Here is a 16,242-nt window from a genome sequence, read left to right on the forward strand (position 1 = left end):
TATAGTAATATTGTATTATCTACAAATATCAGCCAAAATATAATAATAAAACCTAGTGAAAGGACAAAAGAACAGCAAACATCATAAATAGATAAATAACGTTTGTTTTAAATAGATGTCTCTTTTCTTGGTATGGAATGGTTTAGAGCTGGTCCATCCACAGGCACAGTCCAGTTCTCCCTCACTTCCTTGCTTCTTTCCCTGGCCTGCGCAAGTCTCACTCTAAGTCCTTGGGATTCGTGGCCACAGAGTGGGCTCTATTATTCAGCTTGGCAGCCAGCAGTTTGCTTCTGGAAGAGGAGAGGGTTTTACTCAGGAAGATTGCTTCCTTGGGAACAAAGGCCTGGGCTCCCCCACTTACTGCATTGCCCCATGTGCTTCTGTTAGTTACTATGTAGCTTTCAGCAGTAGTCTCTCTGTATATTTCTGCTTACCAGCAGGGAGAAACTTACAGCTTCTCCCCCCAAACTGTTCAATTAGAAGATATATTTACCAGGGTCATAAAGCAAAGGGGTAACACCTGAAGACATTTCAAAGTGTCTATCATTGAACACACATTTTTTAGCGTCCTTTGGGTGAACTATGCACCAACGATGCAGGAATGAAAAGACTCCTGGAAGTCAACCCGCTTTGGCCGTGAGTAAATGGATTGCGGCACAAAACCTAAATCTCAGTCAGGAATCCGATTTCCAAATGCCCTTTCCATGCACATGTGTCATCCACACAGGCTCACATATTATCTTGTAAGGAGTAGAGGATACATATTCTTCTCTCCTTTTCTCTGTTCCTACTATCCATGCTGATAATGGTTTGAGATTCATAGTGTACTGATTGGCCAAAAATGCCAAAATGACTAGTTAAGTTTATATGTCCGAAATGTAGGTGAAACTTTTAAATCCAATGAAATATTTTTTTGTGTTAGTTGAACAAGAAGTCCTTAAGGTATTTTCAGAATGGAATTTAAAAAAAAACTCATTTGCATTTGTGACAGGTTATATTATTGTGAAATTGTTTGTGTCTCTATCAACTGGTTATGATCCAGGTTTGGACACTTTCAGTTTAAGAAGCCTTAGGATAATCAAGAGACAGGAGGAGTCCTTTCATGGAACTCTTTATTTAAAGTTACTGGATGATATTGTGATACCGGTATTGCTTAAGTAGACATGGAGAATTATAGATTATCTTATCTTTTCATTAATATTTATCCATTTTGAATAATCAACTTATTTTTTTTGTTCTGCTACATAAATATTATTTTTTCATACATTGGAGTTATCTTCATCATATCTTCCTCTAATAATTTGCCTGTACTGTGGTGAGTTTTATAGAATGGATAGTTCCTTGACAACTACTATGTACACAGTGCTTACCTAGGGAATAGATTTAATATATTAGAATATCAAGCATATGTGCTTTAGGAAAAAAAATGATTAAAACTTGCGTAGCATTTTCCCATAGGACAATACATTGAGCCAAAATATTTTAAACTGACTCATGACCATTTTTCTTTTTCTTAGCATCTTCCAGTGTCAGAGCTGCTTTCTCCCCCTTGTCCTTGGCATTTGTAATTCTCCTGAGTTGCTGTGACACAGGCTAGGACAGGTTAAGTATAAAGAGCATTATATAAAAATAAACCCATATTTCCTTTTTCACAAATTCTTAGTTGAAGTCAGTATTAGTCTCACAAAGAATAGAAAAGAGATACATATTTAAAAGCAACAACTTAAAAATAATCCATTGGATCCACATCTCCTCAGACTGACTGCTCCATTATTCCCAATAGACCTGGAGGCTTAGAATTTGTTCCCTCTTTGTACATGTCAAGTCAAAACAAACAAACAAAAAGGCAGAATATTACATGTTAAAAGAAAGCAATGTAGAAAACCAAATGCACCTTTAAAATATAATAAGATTTTATATTCACTGACATGATATAAAGCTAGTCACGTCTTATGCTTGAGCAGGGTAGAGAAGATGAAGTCTAACTTTTTGTTGTACCATCAACGGTAGAAAGACTCACTGTATAATGCTAAATGCCAATACTTACATTAAATCAGACAAACTATGGCGATTTATAAGCCTAAGAATAAACTCACATATTTAATACTTGAAAAAGTGAATGCATTGGTTAAAGTGAAATCTACCTTATTTCCTATAGGAACTATCGTCCTAGCACTTCCAATTGACTCTACTTACAGTTCCAGTGGGATATTAGTGTGACCACTGCTGGTTTTCACCTGGAATACAAAAGTAAGATCAAATATTTCTGCTGCCAACTTTGTTATATTGAGGAATTTTCTTAAAGGAAAAAAAAAAATAAATTGATGTTCTTATTATCCAGGGAAATAATATTATTCTAAAACTGTGTTTAAGATTTGCATGTTGGGAAACGGACTTTGGCCCAGTGGTTAAGATTTGCATGTTGGGAAACGGACTTTGGCCCAGTGGTTAGGGCGTCCGTCTACCATATGGGAGGTCCGCGGTTCAAACCCCGGGCCTCCTTGACGCATGTGGAGCTGGCCATGCGCAGTGCTGATGCGCGCAAGGAGTGCCGTGCCACGCAAGGGTGTCCCCCGCGTGGGGGAGCCCCACGCGCAAGGAGTGCGCCCGTGAGGAGAGCCGCCCAGCGTGAAAAGAAAGAGCAGCCTGCCCAGGAATGGCGCTGCCCACACTTCCCGTGCCGCTGATGACAACAGAAGCGGACAAAGAAACAAGATGCAGCAAATAGACACCAAGAACAGACAACTGGGGGGGGGGGGGGAGGAATTAAATAAATAAATAAGTCTTTAAAAAAAAAAAGATTTGCATGTAATTGGATATTAGAAAATCTGTCTTACCCAGGGATGAGCCTCCCTGGCACCGAGAGATCACTATCAATTACCAACTGATGATGCAACTGGAGAATGACCTTGAATGGAAGGTTCAATGTGGATCAGCAGAATATCCCTGTCTACATAAAATAACATGACTTTAAAATGCTGTTTGACCTAATTTAAGGGGGAAATGGAAAGGAGAAATGAGTTTATATGGCTACGAGTCTCTAAAAAAGCATCTGGAGGCTGTCAGAAGGATTGCCCTTATGCACAACTGAGCAGAGTCTAAGAGACAGATAAAGTAGATACAACCCCCAGGTATTGGTTCCTTTGAGGGCTAAAGAGGCCCATGGGTGCTATGGTCATGGCAGATAGGGTTAACTGCCATGTCAGATGGCCCTTCTTTGGAGCTGGTGTTTATGCGTGATGAATCTGGACTCAGATGGGATCTCTCTTCTTAAGACTTTCATGCTACTGTGCTGGAGTTGTAGTTGGTGTTGGGGTTTAAGATATATTTAGGGGATCTGAATCTCTGGACTGACAATGTGATAGCCAGGCCCTGAGCCTCAACAGACTCCAGCACCTACAATCTGATTTATTGGACTCACCTCACTCAGCTAAGATGGAGTTGAAGAGGGACAACCACCACACCATGGAGCCTAGAGTGCCTACAACTGAAAGCAAGAGGATTGCATCCAGTATCCATGAGGAATCTGAGCCTCCTCTTGACATAGAGGTGCAATGGACACAACCAATCCAATGTCCACAGAGAAAAGGTGGCATTGGAGTGGGAAAAGTGGACATGGTGGCTAATGGGTATGGGGAATGGCAGGAAGAGACGAGATATGGAGGCGTCTTAGGGACTTGGAGCTGCCCTGGATGGTGCTTCAGGGGCAATTACTGGTGAGGGCAAGCATGCAAAAGTTTGGCTCTCAGAACTGGCCACCTCTGAGGTCTGAGGCACAAAATACGCCTCCCTTGGTTGGCCCCTCGGGACGAGTATGCACCTACACCTCCCCGCAGGGGAAACTCACGCAAGCCCCCTCACACCCCCTCCGTCTGGGCCAATCTCAGGGCCTCCTACCTTGTAAAGACACGCCTGCTCTTTTCCACCTATCAGCGAGCTATCCAGCTCAGCCCTCTCAAATTTAAGCTCTCCCTAGTAACTACTGACCAGCCTAGTAGACGAGTTCTGCTTCTATGCCCTTATAAGGTAACAACAGCTAATCTAGCCTATCAGAACCCAATCACCCTCCACCAATCCCCTCCCTTCATACTCTATAAAACTGCTTGTACTTCCTCAATAAAGTAGACCTGCGCCATCCGCCTCGTCTCTGCAGTTGTCCTTCGAGTCACTGTGCGTCCTCTCACGCCTGCGCCTCCCCACCCCGAGCCCCCTGACTAGAGAAGCAGGGGCTCCTCACCTCATTTGGCGCCCAACATGGGGCTCCCTGTGGGGCCTGGCTTTGACCGCTTGCTGTCATCCAGGAACAGGTAAGGACCCCTCCGGGTGCACCTCCCCTAGCTAGCATGGGGAGCTCACTCTCCTGGCAGCAAAGCCCGCAGGTTCGGGCCCTTGCCGCCCTCTTAGACTGCCACAGATGTAAAGTCTCAGCCCGTCAGCTTCAGACCTTCTGGGACCTCCTTCTTCCCTTTAACCCCTGGCTTACCACTGCCAACCTCTGGGACCCAGACACTTATCGTGTGCTCACAGATCGGGTCACCTCTGCCATGGAGCACGAAAATAAGCGTTTCCCTCCTGGCCTCATTCCTACCCTCATCACCATTCACTTCTGCCTCCAAGGAGCCGCTCCTCCCGCCGCGGTTTACAGCTGCGAGGAGGCCAACCCCACTGACGACAGGGACGACGACTCCGTCTCCCTCGTGTCCCAGCTTAACAATCTTTTAGAGCCCGCGCAGCCGCAGGCGCTCTCTCCTAAAGTGCAAAATCTTGAGCCATCGGCACCTCCGCTTAAGCATCAAGATGGCGCATTTCCGCCTTCTTCCCCGTCCGAGCCCAAACATGGCGCACTTCCGCTTTCTTCCCCGCTCGCCGCGCCCAAGGACCCAAGCGGCCACCCCCCATCTCCTCTCCCGGGGAAGGCGCCACCTCCCTCTGCAGCGGCTACGTCACTCTACCCTGAACTTCCTGCTGCCGCAGCACAGGAAGTCCCCAAATTCCCCCACCCTCCCTGTCCACAGGGCGGGGCCGCCGCAACCACCCCATTCGCCCAGGCGGCTAGCACCTGCCTAGGACTAACCAACCCATACCCGCATGCTGGCTCCTCCATGTCTGCCCCTTGGCCATTCCCCACCAGTCTCAAGTCGCAGCCAAATAATAATTCCCCATCATTTCCCGCTGTGCACTTCCAGATGATGTGTCAGGAGCCTTTACCTCTGCCCACCCTGAGCGGCTCCGCTCAGCCTTCAGCCGGCTTCCCCCAGCTCGTCCCCCTCAACATCCAACAGACTCCACAGCGCCCCCTCCCTTGGTACCCCCACGAACGCGCAGAGGTCAAACGCCTCAGGGAGGCAGTGAAAGAGACGGTCTCGGCAGCCCATACGCCAGACAGCTCCTCGATGACATCTCTCTTCACTTAAATCTCCCTTACGATTGGCTCTCTGTTGCCCACGCCATCCTAACTCCCGGTCAATTTGTGAACTGGCACGCGCATTTCCAGAACCAAGCCGAACTCCAGGCAGCCACCAACCTGCAGAATGGCGTCCCCTTCCCGGCCGAGGCCTTCTTGGGCACCGGGCCTTTTGCCAACCCTGGGGTATACACCCGGGTGCCTGCCGCCTTTTGGGATCAATGCCGTTCGGTTGCCTTGTGAGCCTTTCAAAGCTGCTCGGCTATTAAGACTGATGGTTTCGCTAAACTTACCCAAAGGAAGGACGAGGACTTCTCAGCCTTCATTTCGCGAGTCCAAGAGGCCTGTGAACGAAAAGTAGAAAATGATCAGGCCTGCCAAGCCCTCACTAGGGAACTTATCCTAGAAGGGGCAAACTCGGCCTGCAAGCAGGCCATCTTGCCTGTGTGTGATAAAGACATACATGAATGGATATTGGCGTGCAAAGACTTGGATCAAACCACCCAAGTCCTAGCCACCACCCTAGCCACCTCTATAAACCATTCCACCCAGAACCTCGCCGACACCTTGGCCTCATCCCTGGCCGAGGCCCTCTCCCTTACCAGAGGCTGCTTTATTTTTTTTATTTTTTTTTTTTTTTAATTTTTTTATTTTTTATTGACTTTGTAATAATATTACATTAAAAATATATATGTGAGGTCCCATTCAACCCCACCCCCCCACCCCCCCTCTCCCCCCCCCCCAACAACACTCGTTCCCATCATCATGACACATCCATTGGACTTGGTAAGTACATCTTTGGGCACCTCTGCACCTCATATACATTGGTTCACATCATGGCCTACACTCTCCTCCATTCCATCATGTAGGCCCTGTGAGGATTTACAATGTCCGGTGATTACCTCTGAAGCACCATCCAGGGCAGCTCCATGTCCCGAAGACACCTCCACCTCTCATCTCTTCCTGCCTTTCCCCATACTCTTTGTCCATTATGTCCACTTTTCCCAATCCAATGCCACCTCTTCTATGTGGACACTGGATTGGTTGTGTCCATTGCACCTTTATGTCAAGAGGAGGCTCAGACTCCACCTGGATGCTGGATGCAATCCTCCCATTTTCAGTTGTAATCACTCTAGGCTCCATGGTGTGGTGGTTGTCCTTCTTCACCTCCATCTTAGCTGAGTGTGGTAAGTCCAATAAATCAGATTGTAGGTGCTGGAGTCTGTTGAGGCTCAGGATCTGGCTATCACACTGTCAGTCCAGAGATTCAAATCCCCTAAATATATCTTAAACCCCAACGTTAACTGCACCTCCAGCACATTAGCATGAAAGTCTTATGAAGGGAGATCCCATCTGAGTCCAGATTCATCACACATAAACACCATTTCCAAAGAGGGGCCATCTGCCCTGGTAGTTAACCCCATCGGCCATGACCATAACTCCCATGGGTCTCTTCAGCCCTCAAAGGAACCAATATCTGGGGGTTGTATCTGCTTTATCTGTCTCTCTGACTCTGCTCAGTTGTGCATGAGGGCAAACCTTCTGCCAGCCTCCAGACTCTTTTTTAGAAACTCGTAGCCATATAAACTCATTTCTCCTTTCCATTTCCCCCTTACTTTAGGTCAAACAGCATTTTAAAGTCATGGTATTTTATGTAGACATGGATATTCTGCTGATCCGCATTGAACCTTCCGTATAAGGTCATTTTCCAGTTGCATCATCAGTTGGTAGTTGATAGTGGTCCCTCGTTGCCAGGGAGGCTCATCCCCGGGTGTCATGTCCCACGCTGGGGGGAAGGCATTGCATTTACATGCTGAGTTTGGCTTCGAGACTGGCCACATTTGAGTAACATGAAGGCTGACAGAAGGAAATTCCCAGGCACAAAGTTGCTCTAGGCCTTGTTATTATTTTGGGTTTATCAGCTCACAAGCATAGTCATTAGTATCAGGGGCTCACTGTTGAACCCTCACTCCCTCCCGGTCCCCACCACTGTACCTGGGAGACTGTCGCTGCTCCCCTAGGGACCACGACAGAGCACCACTGGCCAGGAACCCAGTACCCCCCCTACTGTGGTTTTTAATTGTTGCCACTATGAGTATATCCAAACATTACCATGCACCCTGGACATATGTTCTGTACAGCTCCCTGTCAGTCATATATCATCTGTCATTGGTATCCCATACCAGTATCCCTCCATTGCCATTGTTGAAACACTCTGTGATCCAGAACTCCCCGAAATTTGAAGCCCAATATAATGTCATGGTCCCTTACTAGGGAATGGCATATAGCGATGAGTTTAAAGGATAGATAAAGAACTTGGATAAAGTTAGATAAAGAACTTAGATAAAGAATGTTGACTTGAAAAAATTCCACATCCTATTTTTTTCTTTTTCTTTTTTTTTTTTTTTTTTCCCCCCCCCCCCCCTAATTATTCAGCTTTTCTTCACAGGAGTCCTAGACCACAGCAATGTATATATATAATATACAGCACTCCCACACATCCACCAGAAAACCTTTTCCCTTCCACAGTGATACTCTTACGCCCTATTCATATCATATTTACTTAAAGTGATATACAGAGTCTGAGACATTAGCTTTCTAACAAGGTGACATCTGTGTTTACATTATGGTGCATACTTTAGGATACACAGTTCTTTACATTTTTAGTTATCCTATGTTTTACATTATGGTTTACATTATCAGTCTGTCATCTCCTATATGTTATGGTGTAATATTACATGTTTTATATCCATCCTTGTGTACTCTCAAGAAACTCCTCTCTTACCCCCCATTTACTTTGGTTCCACACATTTAACGTCCATTTTCCCTTCCACCTTGGTGCCCTCAGTGACAGCCAACCTCCGTTTCCTGAGGAGCCACTTCCAGAGATAGATGGAATAGTGTTCAGGGCCTAACTTGCTCAACTGCCCCAATGCCCTGGGAGCCACCCTTTCTCTCGAGGGATACAGTTCCCTCTATTGGATGGCATTAGTCCTCCCCAGGATGTGGGTCCACCCCCACTCTCACTACTTGGGTTTCTACCCCATGGTGTCACCCACTCTGGCAGAATGAGCATTTAGACATTCCCCAGGAGCCCGTCCTGCATCAGACCCTCCCCTCCGAGCATTCTAAACAGGTAACCCTCTTTATTATATTTTGATATGATTTTCTCGGCATTTTACTCTCCACCAACACCTGACCCTCTCCTGTTTCGTATGCTACCCCTCCCTCCCCCCACTTTTGGGCAACGTTACCCACCCGTCCCTCCCCAGCCACCCTCAAACCCGCAAAGCCCCAAGCAAAGGCAACCCCTTGCCCCCCTTTTATCTCTTCTTTGTGTTCATACTTACCACCATCTCGTCTTAAATTCCACCCCTGCAGACATCGGCTCATATCCTTCCTCCACCCTCCGATTTCCTGCAAGCCTATCGTTCAGTCCCAGAGGCTGCTTTAAATGCAGGGAAACGGGCCATTTCGCCCGCGCTGCCCCCAAGGACCCCGCCCTTCTTACCATCAGCCTCCAGGGCCTCCCACTCCTTGCCCAAGGTGTGGGCGTGGCTATCACTGGGCCAGAGACTGCCAGTCACGCACAAATAAGAGTGGCAAGCCTTTAAACTTCCAAGGGGGCGGGCCCCAGCCCCACAACCAAGGGGTCCCCCCCCCCGGCCCCACAACCAAGGGGTCCCCCCCCTGCACGCAAACCACCAAAGCCATAATGTGGTCCATCCCCATCCACCAAAATAAACCTCTTCTAGCCATAAAAGTTGGAGGAAAAGGTGGAGGGCAATGGTTTCATGGCACCCTTGACTCCGGAGCTGAAGTCTCCTGTTTCCCCATTTGTTATGAACACCTATGGGAAACCATACCGGGTCCTCCCATACAAGGTGCCACTGGGGAAGCGCCCTCCCGAAAGACTAGGAAATTAATTCCATGGGAGGACGAAGATGGACACAAAGGGTTATTTCAGCCTCTCATTGTGCCAGAACTCCCTACTATTCTATGGGGCCATGATATCCTCGAACAAAGCGGTGCTATCATCTCCACCGAGCACCCTGGGTCTATGGAGCACCCCCAATTCTAAGCGCCATTGCTCGTAATTTACTGCCTCAACCCGTTCCTCTTCAATGGGACACAGAGGAACCTATCTGGGTTGAGCAATGGCCTCTCCCGTCTCATAAATTGGAAGCTTTAAAGTTATTAGTACAAGAGCAGCTACACCTGAAACACATAGAACCCTCTGTTAGCCCATGGAATTCCCCAGTCTTTGTCATACACAAAAAAGCCAAACAGGCATACCGATTCCTCCATGACCTACGCGAGATAAATAAGCATATAAAAACCAATGGGTTCCCCGCAACCGGGGCTACCTCACCCATCAGCTATTCCCAAAAAATACCACATACTTATTATTGACATCAAAGACTGTTTCTTCTCCATACCACTGCATCCTAATGACCGCAAAAAGTTCGCCTTCATGGTTCCATTGCCCAATCATCAAGGGGCTAATGCTAGATATCAATGGACCGTGTTACTGCAAGGTATGAGAAACAGTCCAGCAATGTGCCAAAATTATGTCAATCAGGCCATTGAACCTCTTAGATCCTCATATTACTTCATCCACTATATGGATGACATCCTCATCGCTCACAGTGAAGAAGAAATGCTAATCGAAGGGCTAAACCAATTAAAATTAAACCTCCAACAAATAAACTTAACCATCAAAGAAGAAAAGGTACAAAAGGTAGCCCCATTCACATTTCTTGGATACCGAATAACCTCCCATATAAACCCCATATCACCCCAACTCGAGACTCTGGAAGCTCTCACTCTTACTGAGCTGCAACAGCTTTGCGGACATATCAATTGGATTAGAACCTCCATCCCTATCACTACACAAGACCTTGACCCCCTTTTCCAGCTGCTTAAAACACCTGGACACCCTTCCAATATAATTCATAAAAAGATTAAAATCACCCCGGCTGCCAAACAAGCCATAGAAAAGGTGTCCCAGGCTTTGTCGAAAGCAGTTATCAATAGATATAACCCTGAGGAACCAATCTTAGCTCTAGTCCTCAAAACCCTAGGCACCCCAATGGGAGTGTTATGGCAAAATGGGCCTCTTCTTTGGGTGCATTTGTCTAAATCTCGCATTCCAAAGCTCCTGCCACTAATACATGCCTTTATATCCTTGGCATCAGACCTTGTCACTTTGTGTAGGCAAAGGTACAATGTAGAATCTGCACAAATTATATGGCCATTAAATAAAGAACAAACTACCACCCTCTTGCAGGAGAACTATAGCATGCAAGTGCTCAAGGAACAGTATACTGGGGACTCTGACACACATTACCCTTCAAGCAAGTTGTTGCAAGGCCTTACAGGCATAAAGTTAATGGAACAAAACCATGCGTTCCCTTCTGGAGCGCCTATTCCTCATGCCACAATAGTATTCACTGATGCATCCAAACATGGATTTGGCTTTGTAGCATATACAACCAACAAATGCACACCCTCATATCAGGCCTATAAGTTAACTAATTCAGTCCAGAGGGGCGAGCTACATGCAATCATAGCAACCCTTCAAACATTTAGTCAGGAACCACTTAACATATTTTCAGACAGCCAGTATGCCTGCCAGGTTTGTAAAACCATAGCGTACTGCACCTTCTTCCCCACAGACTCACCTCTAGATGCAGCCCTGGTTGACCTAAAAAAGGCCCTGGAGCATAGACATCACCCCTGGTATATCAGCCATGTTAGAAGTCATACCTCACTTCCAGGAGCTATAGCAGAAGGAAACCATTTGGTTGACTCTTTAGTCTTGGCACTCCTAATACAACAATTGACCGTTGATCCCATCAGTCAGGCAAAAAATCTGCACGCGCGCTTTCATTTTTCAGCTGCGTCCTTAAAGCACTTACTCCCTGACGTACCTTTAGACACATGCAAACACCTAGTGCGCCTTTGCAAAACCTGCGCACCATTCTTACCATTGGGACCCCTACAACCTCAAGGGGTTAACCCCCGAGGCCTGAAGCCCAACGCACACTGGCAAATGGATGTCACCCACATCCCAACATTTGCTAGGCTAAAATATGTACATGTCATCATAGATACTTATTCTCATTTAACTTATGCGGCAGCCTTGGCCAGTGAAAAGGCTAGGCACTGCATAAAGGCACTGCAACAAGCCATCCTGTTCATGGGAGTGCCTTGGGACCTAAAAACAGACAATGGCCCTGCCTATACTAGCAGAGAGTTCCAAAATTTTATCAGAATGTACAACATCACACACCATTTTGGCATCCCATACAATCCACAAGGTCAAGCCATAGTAGAAAATACGCACCATCGCTTAAAGGTTCTCATTGAAAAAGAGAGGGGTATACAGCCCCAAGCTACACCAGATGAACTATTAACTTCATGCCTAATACACTTAAATTTGATGACATTTGACAAGAATGGCCTCTCGCCAATGCATAAGCATTGGGGGCCCTCTATAATATCTACTCCTCTTCCCCTGGTATATTGGAAGAACCCAGAATCCAACAACTGTCACGGACCCAGCCCCATTCTAACCCAAGGACGAGGGTTTGCTTGTATTTTTCCAGATAACGTCCCACAGCCCATCTGGATCCCTGGAAGGAATGTCCGCCCAGCAACCAGAGAGACCAAACCGACCCAGTCAGGGTCCATGGAAGCCATCCTGGAGGGACCGCCGGCGGATGCGAGCTCTCCAACACCAGATACAACACCTCAACATGTCGGATGAAGCTCCAGACATCACCGCCCTGATCCGCCTGTATAGGAGAGCCAGAGCCACCGGCCCAACGAAGCCCCCTAACCTTATTGCCCTGCTGCTTGCTATGCTCTCACTCGCCTCTACAGGCCAGGCCATGGAGGTCTGGGCGGCAGTCCGTCATCCTCCTGGACTCCTTTTCCTTTCTCCGCAGAGCCTTGTTTTCCCCCAACTCATCCTAAGCAACTGCTCTCTACAGCTACCATGCAACCCCACCTTCGTACCCACATCGACAACTCTCACTGTTTCTCTTACTCCCCCCCCAGACGCTCTCTTACTTATAGCCTTTGGCAGTGTTGCCAATCCTATAACCAATCCTTTTGGAATTATACCCTCTCTCTGCAGCATGACATAGAAACCTTTAATGACCTTGTTGTCCCCGAATTTACTATTAGCCTCCTCAGTCAGCTACTCAATAAGTTCACCCAATTTTTCAACCCTGCCAATCTCATTTTCTATGGTATCCTTTTCCTAATAGCTGTTATTCTTCTCATAGTGTTCAGACGTGTCTTTACCTCCCTAACCGCATTAAAGCAGAACCAGCGAGCTCTGGCTATCTCCACCCTAGCCTTAAAAGAAAACAAAGGGGGAATTGAGGGCAAGCATGCAAAAGTTTGGCTCTCAGAACTGGCCGCCTCTGAGGTCTGAGGCACAAAATACGCCTCCCTTGGTTGGCCCCTTGGGATGAAGTATGCACCTACGCCTCCCCGCAGGGGAAACTCACGCAAGCCCCCTCACACCCCTTCCGTCTGGGCCAATCTCAGGGCCTCCTACCTCGTAAAGACACGCCTGCTCTCTTCCACCTATCAGCGAGCTATCCAGCTCAGCCCTCTCAAATTTAAGCTCTCCCTAGTAACTACTGACCAGCCTAGTAGACGAGTTCTGCTTCTATGCCCTTATAAGGTAACAACAGCTAATCTAGCCTATCAGACCCCAATCACCCTCCACCAATCCCCTCTCTTCATACTCTATAAAACTGCTTGTACTTCCTCAATAAAGTAGACCTGCGCCATCCGCCTCGTCTCCGCAGTTGTCCTTCGTGTCACTGTGCGTCCTCTCACGCCTGCGCCTCCCCACCCCGAGCCCCCTGACTAGAGAAGCGGGGGCTCCTCACCTCAACCGGATATTGTAAATCCTTACAGGGCCCACTGGATGGAATGGGGGAGAGTATGGGCCATGATGTGGACCATTGACCATGAGGTGCAGAGGTGCCCAGAGACGTACTTACCAAATGCAATGGATGTGTCATGATGATGGGAATGAGTGTTGCTGGGGGGGGAGTGGTGGGGTGGGGGTGGTGGGGTTGAAGGGGTCCTCATATTTTTTTTAATGTAATATTTTTACAAAATCAATCAATTAAATAAATAAATAAAAGAAAAAAAAAGAAAATCTGTCTTGATGACATATTTATTTTAAAAGAAATATTAATGAGAAAATTGGAAAGTCATTGAATGGAGTGCTTATATAAAACAACTATTAAAATTTTGGATTGTTCGCATGAGAAAATGCAAAAAATAGTTTGTATATTACCAGTTTCTCTGTGAGTCATAGCAGATATTCTTATAAGTGTCCAAAACTATAGAAAACCATAATATCCCAGTACATTATGGTTATTATATGCCTTTTTATTTCTAGTCTCAAAAGCTCTTAAAACCAGGACTAACAAAGGGCAGTATCTTCAGTGCTCTCATTCGTGTATTATTCTTTTTAATTGGAAGCAGGCATTGCAAAGGAGACTCTAACCTTTTAAAAATAGATGTGTGACTGAGTTAATAGTCTGATAAATGGGATGACAAAGTTCAAAATCACAAATCTTAGGTGTTAGATTGTGCATGTAAAAGCAAAGTAAGAATTTCCACTGAGGGTGTGGTTTATTTTAGACCATGTTTTTGAGCCCTAAAAATGCTTAATATTGACATTCATCTCCTTTAATAAGCAGTTGCAAATAAGCAAATACATGGATAAGCTTTAATAAGTGATCTTATGAATTGAGATGAACAGTTTGCTAGGATGTAAATGCATGCATGTTTTTGAAAGGCCGGATTTCTACCAGACTCAAAATACAGGGCTGTTTCACATTCTAGTTAACTTTCCCTACTGATTACAGGAATTTGTATGCAACTTTTTTCCAATTTATTTGAAAAGGATCATTTTAATGACAGTATAAAATGATACTGTGGATGCTATTTGTGTAGGATATATTTGGAAAAATCTGTTACTTTAATACATTTTGTGAACATCTGTAGGTAGTAAATTATAAAATTGATTTATGATTGTCAATAAATTCACTGATATTTTAGCAATGTTAAAATTGATGAATGCTCTTTTCTATGCTTATTAAAATAGCTTCTGACATTTCATTCAGTTTTTATACAAAGAGGTGCTCGTAAAATGATTTTTCTGCAAACTTTTCTATATACACAGATGGGCTTCAGCTCTAAAAATATAATTATCTACAACCTATTTAATTCTAAATCATTATAATTCATTAAAAGAACAAGACTACTATATTTATCATTGAAATGAACCTTGTTCAAGAGTCTGATTTAGTTTAATTATTTAATTCATTTATATTTATTTGGACCAATTTAAATGAGCATTTCATGTGTTATCATATCTTTTTCAAGGGGTTGTTTTCTGATGCTCACACCATTCTGATGGTTTGTGCCATTCTTTACTTCCAATGCATTTAGAGGCTGTCATTTCTCTATTCTAAAGGTTTGTTTCAGAGTTTGAAATACAGATTATACGAGGAATCTGTAGAATTAACCTTAATAAAATCTGCACCAAAGGGTACAAAGACTGTTGAAATAAGTTACCAAGAGATTGCCAAAGTTTTAAATTAGTTAAAATATTTTTTCATATACCTCAAAGTATTTCCAATTTGCAATTTTCCCAACTGAGATTTTCCCTAAGATTTATATCCTACAACGATTAAAACAAAAACGTATCCTGTGCCACATCTTGCTTGTAGCATGTTACAACTGTTTTTTCCTCTCCCCTCACACAATGCTAATGCGGCATTAGTATCCTGGGTATTTAAAAGTGAAAGAAGAGAACTTGGAGTGTTACTAACCTGCCCTGGTGACAGTCACACTGCTAATACTGATAGAAAACAGAGGTACAAAAGTATACTTTATCACAAATACGCTTCACCAACTAACTTTTGTAACTATTCCAACTATCCTGTTATAACAATCCCAACTCCCATATTAGAAAGGAAGTGCGCAGATTGCCCTGTTTTACAATTGTGGGTGTTAAGAGTCACTAGTATTAAACATTGAATGGAACATCAAAGTGCTTGTGAGCTGGTGTTGGAAAGCAAGGTGGTCTGGCTTTAGGACCCTGTGCCTTCATGACTCTCCCACCTTTGCTTTCACCTGGGGAGCATCATTTTTCTCCTTTGGAAATGGACAGTTAGGTCCTCTTAAATGTAATAGTCCCTTATTCTAAATGAAAGCTGGTAAGAATACCTCACACAGTAAACAATAACTTCATTCAAAGTGATAGGATGTAAAATATTAATGATTAACAAAGCACTTCCAAGGAGATCCACTTTAATATGTATGGTCTAGATTTTCTGCTAACTTTAAAAATCTAGGTAAAACCTTGAAAGATCAGGATATTTGAAATGCTGCTTATATTCCTGCTGCCATCTATCCTCCTTTTATATTAGTGGTTTGATTTGATATTTGACCAGAGTCAAACAATACAATGTACTCATTGTCACTCTTGACCTGGCCACTTTTCTGAAGAAAAATTACCAAAACAAAACAAAGCAAAGTAAATGAACAAATACCCAGAAAATTTAGAATACAGATATGTAGACAATAATGATGTTAGTGTATCCTGGAAATTACAAAATCTGACCTGAAGGCATGGACCTTGCTGGGAGGAAACTAGAATACAGTAAATATTCTTAAATTCACCTTGAAAAAAAAATCAGAATGTTATATATACATATTTAGAGAGAGAAGGAGACTATACACATACACATACACACACTCTCTCTCAACTAAACTAAATATACATGCTCGAC

The sequence above is a fragment of the Dasypus novemcinctus genome, chromosome 23, assembly GCF_030445035.2.
Source record: "Dasypus novemcinctus isolate mDasNov1 chromosome 23, mDasNov1.1.hap2, whole genome shotgun sequence".
Classification (NCBI taxonomy): Eukaryota; Metazoa; Chordata; class Mammalia; order Cingulata; family Dasypodidae; genus Dasypus; species Dasypus novemcinctus.